Source organism: Eptatretus burgeri, chromosome 3 (assembly GCF_056783735.1).
Source record: "Eptatretus burgeri isolate ZD-2024b chromosome 3, Ebu_testis_v1, whole genome shotgun sequence".
Taxonomy (NCBI): Eukaryota; Metazoa; Chordata; class Myxini; order Myxiniformes; family Myxinidae; genus Eptatretus; species Eptatretus burgeri.
In genome coordinates this window covers 111,317,002-111,331,273 of record NC_140963.1, presented here as the reverse complement: position 1 = coordinate 111,331,273, position 14,272 = coordinate 111,317,002, and positions in this window count along the sequence as shown.

Here is a 14,272-nt window from a genome sequence, read left to right as displayed (position 1 = left end):
GGATTATTGTGCAAAGAAAATTAAACTATTGAAGGAATTTGAGAATGAACAAATCTTTATAGGTTCAATGAGTGAGCTGTTCAACCCCCAGGTGTTCAATTCAATGAGGTTCAACCTCCAAGTTAAAAGGGGAGACAAATAAATATACCTTGGGATAAAAAGGGGATTTATTTTTAGGGAAAAAAAATATAAATCGCTGAAAATCCCCCATTCATTTACATGGGGAAAAGTGAGCCAGAATCAGTATTCTTACCCTACTGGAGTGGCTAATGAATTCTCCCTCTACAGAAAATGTATATTGTTTTGCTTGCGTTCTCTTTCCCTCGAAAGATATACAGAGATACGAAAGAGATACAGAGATACATGATTTTTGATACATGGATCAAAAACCCAGTTCTCCATTGGTGGATTTTCAGACTGGAAACATGCCTCCACACGGATTTCAGAACATGAGAACAGTTCTGGACATAAGACCTGTATGATGACATTGATTTCTAGACGAAATGCACTTGGACGAATTGATTCAATGTTAGAAATCCAATTCACAAAAGGAAAAAGAATACTGGGGAAAAGTAATGCAAAGAGTAGTTGCAGCTGTAAAGTTTATCTCATCTCGTGGATTAGCCTTTCGTGGTGATACAGAAGTATTTAATTCTCAACAGAATGGCAACTGCCTTGGGATTCTTGAATTAATTGCTGAGTATGATCCTTTTCTTCGTTCTCATATCGCAAAATATGGTAATCAAGGACGAGGAAAAGCTTCATATCTATCTTCAACAATATGTGAGGAAGTCATAAAGATTATGGGAAACAAAGTATTGAAAACTATTGTAAAATAAATCAAGGAAGCAAAATACTTTTCTCGAAGTGTTGATTCAACGCCAGACATACCACACACTGATCAGCTGACTGTGATTATTCGCTATGTTAGAAAATCAGATCATAAGGTGGTTGAATGTTTTCTTACTTTCATTCCCATTGCAAGTCACACTGGAGAAGCTCTTGCCAACATTGTCTTGGAATTCTTTGAACAAATTGGATTTGATGCAGCTAACTTAAGAAGACAGTCTTATGACGATGCATCAAACATGTCAGGATGCTGCAAAGGGCTTCAGGCACATATTCTCGGCATCAATCATCTTGTCCATTACATTCCATGTGCTGCACACTCACTTAATTTGGTAGGTGTATGTGCTGCAGAAAGCTGCACTGGAGCAGTTTCATTTTTTGGTCTTATACAAAAGCTTTACAATTTATTTTCTGCTTCAACTCAACGTTGGTCAGTAATGCTTCAGTGCCTTAAAGCTGAAAGTGGAAGTGAATCTACATTGGTACTTAAAAGAGCATCAGATACTAGATGGTCTGCAAGGACCGATGCCACAAAAGCCTTGTCTGAAGGGTACATCTATTTTCAAGAAGCTTTGAAGTTAATCTCAGAAAATGTAAATCAGAAGGTTGACACACGTTATGAGGCAAAAGCTATACTCAAGCAGCTATCAAAACTGGAAACAGTTCTCTTGGCAGACTTCTGGGCTGTCATACTAGAGAGGTTCAATCAAGTCAGCAAATCACTTCAGCATGAAACACTGGAGCTTCAATCAACTATTAAACTTCTTGCATCACTACTGGAGTTTTTGATGTCACTGCGGAATTAGTTTGAAGTGTTTGAAAATAAAGCAAAAAACAAAGTAGAAAATACAGAATACCACAACGAACAAAAACGAGAGCATAGGAGAAGAAAACAGATCAAAAACAAATCACTGTTCACCTTCACTCTTTCATTCCTCTTTTTTCCCACCTTTGGAATAAATTCACTCACTGTTCAATCCCATTCTTCCCTCCAAGCCTTCAAAACAGCTGTTCACGACCACCTCTCATCATCCCTCATCCAAATCCTCGATCTTTTCTACCCCCGTTAATCCACCCCAAACCCAACTCTTTAAAATTCCCTGCTTTCCTTCTTGAAAGTCCCTGTGGTGTCCATCTTGTATTCCCCATGTTCCCCACCCCATCCTTCTCCCTTCCACAGATCTCCTAATGTTTCTGTTCCCCACTGTTTTGTCCTTCCCACGCCCCTCTTGTCTCATGCCCCCCCTGCTGTGCATTGTGTGTTAGCTCTCATATGAGCCTTGACAAGGTACACAAAAAATAACACCAACAGCGAGTTGAAGGCAAAGATCGAGGGAGACTTGGACAAACAATGGGTGTGGGGAACAATGAGAATCAGAAGAAGATGCGTGGATGAGACAAGATGGACACAGAAGGAAACCATCAGGAGGGAAAACTTGAAATTTGGAAGAAGGAGGTAACAAGCAGGCACGGGGGAAGGTATTTTGAGTGGGAGTGCTGAGGTGCTGTCTATTTTAGCGATGGTGTTCAAGTCGTCGTGAACCCCAACCCCGTAGCAAGATCTCCAGGTCTGTGATCACTAAAAACTAACAAACACATTTTTTTAACTTATATTTTTCCTCCAAAGCAAAATTATTTATTATATCGTTTTAATATTTATATTTAATATAAAAAATGACTTTTTTTGCAGGCAGGAGGTGTTGTGCTCCTGCCCGCAGCTAGGGGGTGCTGCAGCGCCCTCAGCATCCCCCCCCACCCCTTCCCGTGGGCCTGGTAACAAGAGTATAAAAGATAATGGTTTTGGGTTGAGGACAATCTGAGATGGTGGTGAACAGCTGATTTGAAGATCTGGTGGGAGGAATGAGATTGAAGAGGACGTGGAAGCTGGTTCCACAGGCTGGAAAAAAAAAGAGGAAGAAATAAGTGGAGGTGAGCCGTGATGCTGTCTTTAGGTAATTTCACCCGAAAGGTTGGATTTGATGCAGCTAACTTAAGAAGACAGTCTTATGACTGTCAGGTCAGGTTCGATGTCAGGTCAGGTTGATGTCATGTCAGGTTCGATCTGTGACCTGCTACAGGTACCATGTAAACCTGTACTAACCTGTTCCATGGTCGGGTTGTCGGCGACTAAACCGTCTCCCCCACCAGGTTTTCTGGTGAGGAGGGTGTTTGGATATGGACACCCAGCAGGATTAAAAACAAAACCTGTCAAAGGGCGGAGGAGCTCCTTGTGAGCCAACGGCCATCCATATCTAGTGCCCAACTGTGTCTGCGGACGTCCTCCTGCAGTTGGGTTACTTCTTATTAGGAGGTTGGTGGCAGGATTTGCACTCCAGCCACCGTAAAACGCTTCATTCCGCAAAACGCAAAAACGCAAAAAAATCTGAAAAACCCACTCCGTGGGAGTACCTCCTGTGCAGCTTCCCTTCGCAGGGCAGCTCACCGGATGATGGGATTGGGGCAAAGCCTTCGGGACCCCCAATCTTTGATAGGAGGGAAACCACGGGGTAACATCCCTGGGTCAGATTGCGGGAGAGTGTGTCGGAGTGGTGCTGAGGTGTCGTCCACCAGACGGCGGTCTCCTTGGGTTAACCTGAGGCGGTCCCTTCGGGTGGGTGCCTGGAATGTCCTATCCCTAAGAGAGGATGATCACCTGTCTCTGTTATCATCTGAGCTCAAGCGTTTGGACATCGGGATTGCAGCTCTCTCTGAGGTTCGGAGACCGGATTGCGGCGAGATAATGGTGGGTGGTTACACCTACTATTGGTCTGGTCGCTCTGATGGTACCATACCCAAGGAGTTGCTGTAGCTGTGGCCAATAAGCTGACCCCAATGATAATTGAGGTAACACCGGTCAACGAGCGTATTATGAGATTAAGGATTCGTCACTCCTTAGGTGTCATTTCCCTGGTCTCTATTTATGCTCCGACTGAGGCGAGTGATCTTACCGTGAAGGATGCATTCTACGCCACACTCGAGTCTGTGGTTGATCAGTGCCCCAGACGAGATACACTTCTAGTCTTGGGGATTTCAATGCATCGACTGGAACTGATAGGGATGGTTATGAGGTGTGTGTTGGTCCCCATGGGTCAGGAACTATGAACCAGAATAGCACTAAGTTCCTTGACTTTGCAAGAAGTCATGGACTTAGGGTGGCTGGTTCATGGTTTCAGCGCCCGCAAGCTCATCGCTGGACTTGGTATTCCAACGCTGGCGGTGTGGCAAAGGAGATTGACCATGTCCTCATTGACGGTCGTTGGAGGATGATCCAGAACTGCAGGGTCTACCGGAGTGCTCAGTTCCTCAATACTGACCACAGGCTTGTTGTAGCAACTCTAAAGCTGCACCTTAAATCCTGGAGAATGGTACCATCCCAGCCTAGGCTGGATGTTGCCAAGCTCAGGGATGAGAGAGTAGCTGAGGAGTTCTGCGAACAGGCTCAGTCCACACTTGGGGGGTCTGGGTGCTTTGCGGGGTCCTGAAGAGTTGTGGAGCACCTTCAAGACCACCGTCCTTGATGTTGCCGGTGGATGCCTTGGAGTTCACCGCAGGGCAAAGAAGAATTTTGTCTCTCAAGGGACACTGGATACCATTGACCAGAGTCGCAGGGCCAGGCTGAATGGCAGAGCTGAGCTGTTCAGGGAGCTGAGGGCGTAAAACTGTACGTGCACTGAGGGTGGACAAGGAGGCCTATGTGCGAGGAATCTGTGAGGGGTAGAGCATCACCTGTGGACAGGTGATTCTCGTCCCGCTTACAGGGGAATTCGCGCATTACGTTCATCCAAGCCCATCCCTCGGAGCACTGCAGTTCGAGCAGAGAGTGGTAGGCTCTTGACAGAGGAGTCTGAAGTGAAGGCCCGCTGGGCCGGTTACTTTGAGCGGTTGTACCAGGCTGATCCCCCAGCTGTCGAGTTGGACGTCAAGGGTGTTACAATCCCTGTTGCTGACCCTCGAATCAACTGTGGTCCACCATCGCTTGTGGAAACACGGGCTGCGGTGAACCAGTTGAAACGGGGCAAAGCTCCAGGGATCTGTGGCATCCATGCTGAACTTCTCAAGGCTGGTGGAAATGCTGCACTCGCGTCGTTGCATGCAGTTTTGTGCTCTGCCTGGAACACAGGCATCATCCCAACTGACTGGAAGAGGGGCCTTGTTGTCCCTCTCTGGAAAGGGAAGGGTGATCGCCAAGACTGCAACAACTACCGAGGGGTGACGCTGCTCTCAGTGCCGGGCAAGGTCTTTGCTCGGATAATTCTTGATAGGGTTCGCCACCATCTGCTTGAGCACCAGCGTCCAGAGCAGTCAGGCTTTACACCAAAGAGGTCAACGATTGACCGTATCCTTGCTCTTCGTGTCCTCACTGAACGCAGACGAGAGTTTCGGCAGGGGCTGCTTGCAGCCTATGTTGATCTCTGTAAAGCGTTCGATTCAGTGAATCGGGATGTCCTCTGGAGGATTCTTGGTCTTCGTGGGGTGCCACCGAAACTGATCGATCTGATGTCTGAACTCTACTCTGGTACTGAGAGTGCTGTGAAGTGTGGTGGTACCGCCTCTGACTTATTTCCAGTTGTTACTGGAGTTCGTCAGGGGATGTGTACTTGCCCCCACACTTTTCAGCACTTGTATGGACTGGATTTTTGGGAGGATGTCGGAGAGATCAAGTTGCGGTGCATCGTTTGGCAATGTCAAGATCTCGGACCTTGATTTTGCAGATGATGCAGTCATCTTTGCGGAGACTTTAGACATCCTCTTGGGGGCCCTCGAGGTGCTGAATGAGGAGTCGGAGCCGTTGGGATTACGGATTTCTTGGGTCAAAACAAAGATCCAGGCTTTCGGTGACATCTTGGATGCTGCTGTCCTGTCTGTGTCTGTTTGTGGTGAGGATGTTGAGGTCGTGGATAGATTCACTTACCTTGGCAGTGATATTCATGTCTCCGCAGGTTGTGAGCCGGAGGTCAATAGACGTCTGGGTCGGGCCTGGGGAGTCATGGGTTCACTGGATCATGGGGTGTGGCGCTGCCGGTACCTGTGCGGGAGGACGAAAGTCCGAGTCTTCAGGTCCTTGGTACTTCCAGTCTTGCTCTATGGGTGCGAGACTTGGACTTTGACCAAGGATCTGAGACGGAGACTTAATTCCTTTGGTACCAGGTCTCTTCGGAGAATCCTTGGCTATCGCTGGTCGGATTTTGTGTCCAACGAGCGGTTGCTGAGAGAGACTCGGATGAGATTTGTTACCTGCATAGTCCGTGAGCGTCAGCTGCGGCTGTATGGACATGTGGCTCGTTTTCCTGACGCTGATCCTGCTCACCAGATTCTCTCAGCGAGGGAGTCTCATGAGTGGAGGAGGCCAGTGGGCCGACCACGTGCCTCATGGTTGCAGCAGGTTGACCATCATCTCAAGGAGATGGGGATGGGCCTGGCATCTGCCTGGGGGATGGCCAGACGGAGGCCCCTGGAGTACCGGCGGAAAGTGGACGCAGCGACGCGCTGTTCTGGCACATGCTCCCATACCTGACCTGACCTGACCCGAAAGGGGTTGGTGGTGAATTGTGTGTATGCTGCAGAAACCTGGGGAATATTTAAGCACGGAAAGAACAGAGGGTGCAAGACCAGAAATGAGGCCGGCCGTGGAAGAAAGAAATAGGCCGGGGGCCAGTGGAACCTACCTTGCACCCTCCCCCCCCCCCCCCGTGACAATTTTTCACTGATACCACAGTGTTCATATATATCCCAAGTATCAAAAAAAAGATGTTCCCAGAAAAATAACTCATTTGCACTATGCTTTATTAAGCTGTTTCCATGGCAACCAATCAAAAATAGACGAATCTCACAAATATCGGCAAAATGTCAATATCTCTGTCAAATGTAAGCATAAAATCACAAAATTGGTGTCAAATTAAAGCTTATACATTTACGTATTAAAATATATTCTGCTTATGCTGATTAGCTCATTGGCATATTCATTAAATTTGACTTAAAGACAATAATTCCCACAAAAATGCAAGAATTTCCATTTTCTTTCCTTGTAATTACCACACGTCAGTTTTTTGTCAAAAAAACATTAATTACGTGTTGCCAGATACAAGCCAGGTTGGCAAAAAATATATTGAAAATTTTTTTAATTTTTTTTAAGTCGGCTAATTAGCATAAAATACAAAGCACAATGAGTCGTTCGAAAATCATGCAAAATCATTAATCAATATAATTAATTACCTGGGCCTGAAATAATTCAGAACTGTGACTTATGATGTTTGTTGGTATTTAAGGGGAACATAACTATTTTCTGTTTGAGTAAAAGTAGTGGAAATAATTTTAAATGCATTGATATGCTAATTAGGATCCGCCATTATGGAAATTCTCATTTTTGTAAATATCTCAACTTCTGGAACATGGAAATTTGTAAATGAGGAATCTACACCTATGTTTGGAGGGTCAATGAGTAAAGTGAACATATTTCCTTGGTTATCAGAGATGTAGAATAATGTTTGGAGAGCTTAATTACATGTAAAATGGAAACAGCTTAATAAAGCACAGTGCAAATGAGTTAATTTTCTGGGAACATTTTTTCTGATACTTGGGATACAGATGAACACTGTGGTACCAGTGAAAAATTGTCGCGGGGGGAGGGGGGTGCAAGGTAGGTCCCACTGGCCCCCGGCCTAAAACCACCGACCTGTCTATGATGGCGAAGTGATAGACCCATAGACTCAGCTTCATCGAAGGAGAATCCAATGATATTTAAAGCCATTGATTCCACAGCGTCAAGCTGAGCAAGATGTGAGGCAAGGGAGCCAGCCCAGAGGGGAGAGCTGTATTTCATCAAGCTGAGGATAAAGGCCTTGCAGGTGGATAGAACTTCAGGTATACCAAGGAAGGACTTTGTGAATGGCAGAGGATGCCCAGTCGGAGGCTGGCTTTGGAGGGTGTGTGAGAAAACATTTGAAATACCATAATGACATTTACGACTTTGAGAAACAACAATATAAAGTTTAACAGAATGAAAACAAGAAAAAGAGCAATCAGCGATTACAGACCCTCGCCATGAGGAGTTGCTTTGTGTGGTGTTTGTGTAGTATATTTTGTGTGGTGTTTGTGTACTGGTATGTTTCATAATTAATAAGAGACAGAACTGGAACTGCCACTTGATAACTGCTGACAGTGATGACCGGGTACCAAGACGCCCCTCTTTGATGCAACCCCGCTTTGATCGGACACCTGACCCTGACCCATGACGTTCATTAATATTCATTTGAATTCAGAATGGGATAAAAATATATTCAATGCAAATCAAATGGAAGACCAAATAGGTACAGTCCTGTAATGGAGTCATCATAAGGAACCCGAACAAGCAAACAGCAAATATGAAGTCATCAAGAGGTACCTGGATGGGATTTGGGTTTCAGCTACTACTCCTCCACCCACAAACCCATCCAGGTGCAACCAAATGAGCCTTATTTTTTTTTTAAAATAAAAATATCACAAATCAAAAATATTAAATAATTCTGAATGCCACACCATGCATTTGATCAGGTTGAAATTTAAAACCGACATTCCGCATCACCACAAGATCATAAATGTGAAGTTTTACGTCAATTAATGAAGCGGTTGAAGAGAAATAATTTTTCAAAGATTTTCACTCAATCTTTTGTGGCTGCCAGACGGTGTGGCCCATCAATTATTTTTTTTTTTGTATCCATTGTCGAGGCTCGTATGAGAGCTAACACACAACGCACAACAAGGTGGGCAGGAGCCAAAAGGGGCGGGAGAGGGAAGGACAATACAGTGGGGACAGAGACATTAGGAGATCTGTGGAACGGAGAGGGATGGGGCAGGAAACACGGGGTATACAAGATGGACATTGCAGGGACTTTCGGGAAGGAATGCAGGGAATTTGAAGGAGGTGGGGTTGGGATGGATTAATGGGGGAAGAAAAGATTGTGGTTTTGGATGGAGAAAGATAAGAGGTGGTGGTGAAAAGCTCTTTTGAAGGCTTGGAGGGAAGAATGGGATTGAAGAGAGTGTGGGAGAAGATAGTGTGGGAGTTTATTCCAAAGGCGGGGAAAAAAAGAAATGAAAGAGTGAACATCCTGGTATCCCCAAAGCATGGGGAACATAGGGGTGAAGTTTCCCCTCGATCTGTCAAGCCATTCTGGAGAAGAAGATTTTTGTAGGTTTTAGGGGTAAATCCAATGGGGCTGCCAAACCATGTGACCGATGATGTCATCGGTGTGAACGTTTTCTTCCTCATGGATCGGTGGTCATATGTATAAAGTTTCACCTCGATCTGTTCGGCCATTTCAGAGAAGATTTTTAATGTTGTTTTTTTTTCTGTGGACCAATTTATCCAGAGATGACCCTCAAATTTTTTCATGCTGATCAGATGTAGAGTTCAATGTATGTGATTATGACATCATAACGCAGCCACCTATGACATCATTAAAACAAAAATCACAATTATTTCCCATGGGGAGTCCAGTGTTTCAATAAAAGTTGGCAATTTGAGCAGCTTGATATTCTGTCATTTCTATGCGATACCCTTCTCTCTTGCAGATTATGGTGGTGATGGTATGCCATTTTTAACAAGTAGTCAGTCAGACCCGACGTCAACTCTGGTGTTCACAGTGGAAAAAAAGTGAAAATCGTGACATTGTGGTTTGAGAAAAAATATCCAATATGCAGGTACGCCAATGATACTGTCAGTATTAGAATGTTCACACCGATTATGGAGCTTCCAATGGGAGCAATCTGCAGTTTCTGGAGCACTTCCAAATGCATGTAAGCATTAAAAATCAAAATATAGGCAACAGTGACTGCCCACCAAGTGTTACCAAGGATCAAGGGAAGATTGATCTTGTGAGAGATACTGCTGTCGGAAATCTTCAGAAATCCAATCGGTGGCGTTCCCAAGAACTGGCGATCTCAGCTCTACCCCAACATCATATCTGTAAGGCATAAACTATCGCTGAATGGTATGGCAAGCCGAGTAACAATGCATGTGATTGCTTCAGTCAGGTCAGGTCAGGTATGGGAGCATGCACCAGAGCAGCGCGTCACTGTGTCTACTTTCCACTGGTACTCCGGGGCCTCCGTCTGGCCATCCCCCAGGCAGATGCCTGGCCCATCCCTATCTCCTTGAGATGCTGATAAACCTGCTGCATGCACGAGGCATGCAGTCGGCCAATTGGCCTTCTCCACTCATGAGACTCCCTCGCTGAGAGAATCTAGTGAGCAGGATCAGCGTTAGGAAAACGAGCCACATTTCCATACAGCCGCAACTGATGCTCACAGAGGATGCAGGTAACAAATCTCATTTGAGTCCCTATCAGCAACCGCTCATTGGACACAAAGTCCAACCAGCGATCGCCAAGGAATCTCTGAAGAGACCTGGTACCAAAGGAATTAAGTCACCATCTCAGATCCCTGGTCAAAGTCCAGGTCTCACATCCATAGAGCAAGACTGGAAGCACCAAGGACCTAAAGACTGGGACTTTCATCCTCCCGCACAGGTACAGCGTACCGACAGCGACACACCCCATGATCCAGTGAATCCATGACTCCCCAGGCACGACCCAGATGTCTGTTGACCTCTGACTCACAGCCAGCAAAGACATGAATATCACTGCCAAGGAAAGTGAATCTCTCCACAACCTAAACATCCTCACCACAAACAGGCACAGAGAGAACAGCAGCATCCAAGATGTCAATGAAAGCCTGGATCTTAGTTTTGACCCAGGAAACCCATAATCCCAGCAGCTCTGACTCCTCATTCAGCACCTCGAGGGCCCCCAAAAAGATATCCAAAGTCTCCGCAAAGATGACTGCATCATCTGTGAAATCAAGGTCATAGATCTTGACATTCCCAAACGATGCACCGCAGCTTGATCTCGTCGACATCCTCCCCAGAATCCAGTCAATCCAAGTGCTGAAAAGTGTGGGGGCCAGCACACACCCCTGAAGAACTCCAGTATCAACTGGAAATAAGTCAGAGATGGCACCACCACATCTCACAGCACTCTCAGTGCCAGAGTGTATTTGAGACATTAGATCAATCAGTTTTGGTGGCACCCCACAAAGACCAAGAATCCTGCAGAGGGCATCCCGATTCACTGACTCAAACACTTTACAGAGATCAACATAGGCTACAAGCTGCCCCTGCTGAAACTCTCATCTGTGTTTGGCGAGGACCTGAAGAGCAACGAGATGGTCAATCGTTGACCTCTTGTGTAAAGCCTGACTGCTATGTTCACAAGTGCTCAAGCAGATGGTGGCAAACCCAATCAAGAATTATCTGAGCAAAGACCTTGCCCGGCACTGAGAACAGTGTCACCCATTGGCAGTTGTTGGCAGTTGTCTTGGCGATCACACATCCCTTTCCAGAGAAGGACAACAAGGCCCCTCTTCCAGTCAGTTGGGATCATGCCTGTGTTCCACCAGAGCACAGAACTGCATGCAACAACACGAGTGCAGCATTTCCACCAGACTTGAGAAGTTCAGCATGGATGCCACAGATCCCAGGAGCTTTACCCCATTTCAACCAGTTCACCGCAGCCTGTGTTTCCACAAACGAAGGTGGATCACAGTTGATTAGAGGGTCAGCAACAGGGATTGTAACACCCCTGACGTCCAAGTCGACAGCTGGTGGATCAGAAGATACAACCGCTCAAAGTAACCGGCCCAGCGGAACTTCACTTCGGACTCCTCTGTCAAGAGCCTACCACCCTCTGCTCTAACTGTTGTACACCGAGGGACGGATTTGGCCAAACGCAATGCGCAGATTCCCCTGTTCACAGGACGAGAATCACCTGACCACAGGTGATTCTCCCCCCTCAGATTCCTCGCACATAGGCTTCTTTGTCCACCCATAGCTCACGTACAGTTTCACGCCTCAGCTCCCTGAACATCTCTGCCATTCAGCCTGGTCCTGAGACTCTGGTCAATGGTTTCCAGTATCCCTCGAGATAAAATTCTTCTTCGCCCCTTCGTGAGTTCCAAGACATCCATCGGCAACATCAAGGATGGTGGTCTTGAAGGCACTCCACAACTCCTCAGGGTTTCCCAAACCACCCAGACCCCCCCCCCCAAATCTCTAATCAGCCTGTTTGCAAACTCCTCAGCTACCCTCTCATCCCTGAGCTTGCCAACATCCAGCCTCGGCTGGAATGGTATCATTCTCCTGGATTTACGGTGCAACTTTAGAGTTGCTACAACAAGCCTATGGTCAGTATTGAGGAACTGAGCACTCCGGTCGACCCTGCAGTTCTGGATCATCCTCCAGCGACCATCAACGAGCACATGGTCAATTTGCTTTGCCACACCGCCAGCGTTGGAATACTCAGTCCAGCGATGAGCTTGTGGATGCTGAAACCATGAACCAGCCACCCTAAGTCCATGACTTCTTGCAAAGTCAAGGAATTTAGTGCTATTCAGGTTCACAGTTCCAGACCCATGGGGACCAACACATGTCTCATAACCAGGTCACTGGTTCAGTGACTGAATGGAAAGGTACCAAAATTGGATAAACTCCTTGTGGTTCATTGATGAAGCACACTTCCAATTGAATGGGGCTATTAACAATCACAACAACATATTCTGAGGTATGGAGTCTCCTGAGGAGGTTTCTGAAATGTCTCTCAAATACCCCAAGTCCACTTGCTTCTGTGCATTGAACGCCAGATGGGGTGTGCTGGGACCGTATTGGCTTCGGACGTCAATGGGAAGATTTTGACAGTCTTTGGAAAGTGGTACCATGAGGTGTTGGCCGATTCCACACTGATCTCGCTCAACTCATGTCTCCACACCAATTTACTTACATGGTTCATGCGTGACGGTGCCACACCACACACTGCAGGTGAAACCAATGACTTGCTACACCAGCTGTTTGGAAATTATGTCATCAGCCTGGGCACAGCGCAGGAGTGGGTGCCCCACAGCCCAAATTTGAATCCATTGGATTTTTATCTTGCCAAAACGAAGTTTTTGCAAGATATGTTAGTCAGCTTGTATGTTTTTTTGTTTTTTTTTGTTTGTTTGTTTGTCTGTTATCACGTATAAAAAATTCTGCAGAGCACAGTTATCATTGGAAATTTTTGTAACTTCGAATATCAGAGGCCAATAGAGGTCCCTTTCAGTGCACAAAATTTTTAAGGTCAAGGTCAAAGGTCAAGGTCACTTTGTTGCAAATCAGGGGAGTCGACGAAACCCTTATTTTTTGAGTAATTTTGATCGGATCGTCTTCAAACTTTATGGGAATATAGTTCATGGTCTGGCGCTCAGCTGATTAATTTTTGGTGGCGATTGGCCTTGACCTTCATGGTTAGCACTTAAGGTCAAACATATTTGACCCCAAGTTCAAATTTTCAAGTTTTAGGAACCATATCGTGTAGTACCTCAAATTGAACACCTCGATGAGTGCTTTCTAGATATGTCAAGCTTGAGACATTATGACGTCATTTGGTGACGTAATGAGGCAAACGCATATTTTTCATGGTTACTCTGCAGAACGATTCTCATCGGAATCTCTCGTAGGCAGATATTCCTCAAGCAGTCGCTCCTGGTGGATAGCAGCTCTGTTCACCTCAGTGTGACCTTAAAGAAGTCACACGTGGTCACCTTTTGGCAAGATATGGGTCACCCGCAGGGTGACGTTTTTTTTTTTGTCTGTAATCACGTATCGATCACTCTGCAGAGCACAGTTATCATTGGAAATTTTTGTAACTTCGCATATCAGAGTCCTATAGAGGTCACTTTCAGCGCATAAAATTTTCAAGGTCAAGGTCAAAGGTCAAGGTTACTTTGTCGCAAATCAGGGGAGTCGACGAAACCCTTATTTTTTTTGAGTAATTTTGATCGGATCGTCTTCAAACTTCATGGGAGTATAGTTCATGGTCTGGCGCTCAGCTGATTAATTTTTGGTGGCGATCGGCCTTGACCTTCATGGTTATCGCTGGAGGTCGAAAGTTTTTGACCCCAAGGTCAAATTTTGAAATCTTAGATACCATATCGAGTAATACCTCATATGAAAGCACTTGATAAGTGGTTTCCAGATCTGTCAAAAGTTTGAAGCTATGACATGTACATGACGAAAAAACGGATTTTTCATGAAAATTTTATTTACTCAATTCTCATCAAAATCTCTTGATATTTCATGTACAACGGTCCTGGAGAGATACCATTCACCGTATGAAAATATAAAAAAAGTCAAGGTCAAAGGTCAAGGTCACAAAAAGGTCAAGCATCAAGGTTGACGAAACCCTGATTTTTTGAGTAACTTTAATCGAATAAATAAGTCACTCATGTTCACATTTTGGCAAGATACTGGTCACCCTGGGGGTGACAATGGTTTTTTTATTTTTTATTTTGTGTGCTGCCAAAGGTCAAGTTTACGCCAACAAACCTCAAAGCAGGAGATAGAGGACTTCCATCA